Source organism: Physeter macrocephalus, chromosome 8, assembly GCF_002837175.3.
Source record: "Physeter macrocephalus isolate SW-GA chromosome 8, ASM283717v5, whole genome shotgun sequence".
Lineage (NCBI taxonomy): Eukaryota > Metazoa > Chordata > Mammalia > Artiodactyla > Physeteridae > Physeter > Physeter macrocephalus.
The window spans coordinates 44,783,511-44,788,632 of NC_041221.1; positions in this window are offsets into that span (position 1 = coordinate 44,783,511).

Sequence of the window (5,122 nt, forward strand, 5' to 3'; positions counted from 1 at the left end):
CAGGAGGATCCCACATGCCGCAGAGCGGCTGGGCCCGTGAGCCATGGCCGCTGAGCCTGCGCGTCCGGAGCCTGTGCTCCGCAACGGGAGAGGCCACAGCGGTGAGAGGCCCGCGTCCCGCAAAAAAAAAAAAAAAAAGAAATGTGTTCTCTCGCAAAGTCGAAAGACAAATTTTGAAAACAAGAAGCAAACTACTTCACGTCGTCTTCTAAGGATTTTAAAGAAAGCGATACAAATGGAAACATGAATAACAGGAGCCAAATGGCGACCAAGCCTTTGAAAAATATAAACAAGAAACCATAATAGATGCGAAATAACTCATCAGCCAAAGTAGGACATAGATGTATTATGGGTGCACTATTTGGATAAGAAAGAAACACGAATTAAAATACCTCATAAGCAGAAGCTCATCTCAACAAAGAGGACAAAAATCTGGAGCTCAGGTTTAAGGCCGTGACAGAAAACAAGTGGACCAGGCCAACAAAAGCAGTGGCTTGTTTTAGAATCACTCTATCAGGAGATCACTGTGGCACATCAACTCTTGTAAGGTCCATTGCAAGAATCACCCCACCCTCTTCACCTGATCTCACTTTGCTTGCGGTGCTAAATCAAGATCCAGATGCTGCAGGCACAGCTGGGACACCCACGACAGCCAAGGTCCCACTTTTTGATAATCTAAGGGGACAGTATAAAATACCAATGCCTGGGCGCTACACCAGACCACTTTAACCAGTATTCTAAGGCATGAGGCCAAGGCAGTTGTTGGTGATTTTTAATGGCAGGTGATCCCAAGGGGCTGCTAAGATGGTGACCCATGGCAGAGGACGCCAGAAAATCTGCTACCGGCACATTTGTGGAAGGACATGCCATGTTGTGGCTTCTGACTGTGGAGCTTTGTGAAAAAGCCCCTGCTCTTAGCCTTTTGATAATCAACTGCCTCCTTGATGTTTGTGATCTCCTCACAATTCCCTCCTCCGCTGCCTCAGTGGCAGATATTTTCTGGAATTTCTGACACGCACAGCAGAACAACCAATGTGGCACATGGATGGCTCTTTGGATTATCTTAAAATGCTCCTTCCAAGAAAGGAGAGGCCAAGAAGATTGAGCTTTTGGTATTTGTTCCAAGGTGATGACAGCTGGGTTCTCATCTTCTCTTATCCAGTCCTCTGCCAGAACCGGGAGAAGTAGGGAGATCAATATGAGAGTCGTTTATAAACAGAGGTGGCCTGAAAGCAATATGACATGGCAGTTAAGAGGACCTCTCTGGAGTCGGGCATCCCAAACCTCGATTCTTGGCTCCATTCTTTCTGGTTCTAGGATTTGGACAAGTTACTGGATCTATTTAAAGCTCAGTTTCTGCACTATAAAAACAGGATAATTCTCTGTCCAAGTTGCTGTGAGAATTAAGGAAAACGGCATCTACTAAATCCTCTATCCATATTTAGCTCTTGAGCAGACAGTGGTGTACAGCAGTTAAGAGTGAAGGCTCGAGAGCTGGACTGCCCTGGTTTGAATCCCAACACTACTACTTCCCAGCTGTGTGACTTTGGGCAAATTACTTAATCTCTCTGTGCCCCACTTCCCTCATGTGCCCAACGGGGACGATAATGGTACCTATAGGTTTGACGTAAGGATTAATTTGACCTAACATTAGGTGGGCCTGACATCTCAGTTTGCTCAGGACAGTTCCAGTTTATGCCTTTTGTCCGGTATCCTGGCTGGTTCAGCATTTGCCTGCCCTACTTCACTCTCAGAAGTGTCACAGATTGTATAATTAAGTATATGACCACCGTAGTTAATGTATATATCACTTAGAAGAGTGCCTGGTACACAGTAGATGCTAAATGTGTGTTAGCTGCTAATATTAGCCCTCATAGCAGTGCTATCCAGTAGAAATACAATGTAAGCCAGATAGTAATGTTTAAATTTTCTACTTAGCTACATTTTAAAAAGCAAAAAGAAATAACTGAAATTAGTGTCTATAATATATTTAACCTAATATATCCAGAATATCAGCATTTCAATGTGTAATCAATATAAAAATTATTTGTGAGATATTTTTCTTTTTTAGTCTTTGAAATTTGGTGTGTATTTTGCGTTTATTGCACATCTCAGTTTGGACTAGTGACATTTCACATGCTGAGTAGCCTAGTAGAGTAGTGACATTTCAGGCGTTCACACGTGGCTAGTGGCTGCCATACTGGACAGCACAGTTCTGCAGACTTTCCATTCCTCATTGGAGATGACGGGCCAGACAGTCTTAAGACCTTCTCAGGTCTGTAGTGTCAAGGTTCAGATGCTTAGCTTCTCTGCCATACTCCTACAATCGGGGCTCTGATGCAGGGCTGCAGAATGTATTTTTACCAAACATCTTAGCCTCCCCTCCCCATCAGGTGCCCAAGGTCACTGAGAAGGAAAGGGTAGTAACCTACCCTTGGAGAAATTTCTGTTGGCTTCCTGGCAAGTGGAGAAACCATGGGCTAATCAGTGTTTGCACACTACTTTATTACTATGGTCTTACTAAATTATGAAAAGCAATGCCACACGTATTAATTTCTCCCATGTCACGGTTTCCTCCTATTTGGAAACATCGTCAAGAAAACACAAAAGGTGGTTTTGCTCTGAATATTTGGCCTTTTCCCCGTAGATGATCTCTCTCCAAACTTCTGATTGTGTTTTTGTTCCATTCTCTGGACTGGGTCCAGTATCACCACATTCCTCTAAATTATGCTTCCTCTAACTAGACCCAGAAATGCAGTCCGATCCTGACCAAACACCAAAGAGTGGAGGGGTACTTTTTGACTCTGGTACTTTTCGGCTATCTCTATCGCCTCCTTCAGGGACAGTTTCTTTTTATCCCAACGAGTCTTAGCTTTGGTTTCTCAAACTTAAGTTTTCAATCTGGGGAGAACTGATACTGGTGAGAGATGGAGCAAGAAAGAAGGAATGTAATATTATTTAATTTCAAAAATGAAAAAAATTGAGCCCTACCAATCGATGAATTTCATTTATGGATCCTGCTAAGTACTGGATAGCAACACGATTAGGACCTGCTAGAACAGACCCTTTGCCATAACACGTGGGGACAGCGTTGCTTGTGAAGGCTCTTCAAACTAAGAGAATGGTCTTAGGATGTTAGAGGCCATGTAATTCAACATTCTCTTTTACTGACTGGGAAAGTGGGCCAGGTGAGATTCAAACACGTGATGCAGTTCAAATGGCAAGTTAGTCAAACACAGGGGTCGGGAAACCTGGTCCCCTGGCTCTTATCACTCCTAGTATTACACATCACACCACAGTTGCTTTGATTTGGGGGTACTTGTCCTATTGAAATTCAACAGGCTGTTCATCCCCAAAAGGTTCTACCAACTTTATGCAGTTTATATGGTCATTTTATCCTTGTTTCCATCTCTCAAACCCTTTCCCGTGGGTCAGCTCTCCATCCAAGGGTGGTGTTCAATGTATCCTGAACCCAATTAGCACTAGTCTACTAGGCTACTGAGCATGTGAAATGTCACTAGTCCAAATTGAGATGTGCAATAAATGCAAAATACACACCAAATTTCAAAGACTAAAGGCCTGGGCAATAAAACCACTTGGTGGTCAAGTATGGGTGTTCAATCCCATACTTGACCACCAGTCTCCCTGCAGGTGGCAGAATGTCAGCTGTGGTCTGAAGCAGGTGGTTTGAGTTTCAGCGGAGGGCGGGAGCTGGTAAAGGGTCTTGGCACAAAGATTAACTGTGAGTCCTTCCCTCCACTACAACCTCTCACCCAGACTAATGCAGATGGTGGGATTATAAATTAAGGAGAATAGTGGCGGCGGTGGTGGTGGTGGTGTGATGAATTGGGAGATTGGGATTGACATATATACACTAATATGTATAGAATGGGTAACTAATAAGAACCTGCTGTATAAAAAAATAAATAAAATTCTAAAATTAAAAAAATAAACAAATAAATAAATTAATTAAGGAGAATAAGTACACGAGCCACCTATGGGAGCCACAGGGCTGACAGGGGCCTACCGGCCCCCAAGCAGGTAGCTGGGACAGGGCCTGGCCATGTAGAAGAGAAAAAAAAAAGAAGAGGGACAGGGCTCCTGTGAATAAAAGGCTGATGACCCTGCCCTACACAGTTTTGTTTGATATTTTAACTCCTTCAGCTACAGAATACACACGTTAACTTTCCAAAGCAGCACAGCACACCCTGTACCCCGTTGCAATGCCCACCTTGCCAGCTGCCACCACTTGAATGAGACTGACCTGCTGAAAGGAGAACAGAAAACTCACACGTGGCAGCATTGTTCCTGATAAATACCCTATGCTACACCATTCATATGAACTGCAATGAAAAACTGTATTGTGGAAATTGCCAGCACTAAACCAAAAAGAAGTTTACCAGTTCACGTGTCTTTTAGAGGGTGATTTGAGAGGGATAAAAGACAGGAAGAGGGGTGTACATCTTGCTTTAAACGTGCTCTTCCTCACTTCTCTAAGGAATCTCTGACCTATGATTTAGGAAGGGAAGACCATGCAACTAGTTACACAGCTTTTGCTCTCTGTTTGATAAGTCACCTGTTAAAGCTAAGACAGGCTGTTCCCTTGACTTGGCCGTGGGTGGGGGAGACAGAGGTACAGACGAAGTCTGACCTGGGGGTAGTGGAGATCTGACCAAGACATTATAAACTGAACTCAGGTTAATTTCAGTTTTGTTGGAATTTAAAAAAAATTCAATTGATTGAGTCTATCTCACCAAAAAAAGGACTCATACCACTCATTTATTCTAGAAAACTCCCTGCCCTGTGCAAAGGACGTAGAGTTAACAGGGGGAACACAGGGGCTTTGGTGAATAAAGACTTTTCTTTTTTTAACATCTTTATTGGAGTATAATTGCTTTACACTGGTGTGTTAATTTCTTCTTTACAACAAAGTGAATCAGCTCTATGTATCCATGTATCCCCGTATCCCCTCCCTCTTGCGTCTCCCTCCCACCCTCCCTATCCCACCCCTCTAGGTGGTCACAAAGCACCGAGCTGATCTCCCTGTGCTATGCGGCTGCTTCCCACTAGCTATCTATTTTACGTTCGGTAGTGTATATATGTCCATGCCACTCTCTCACTT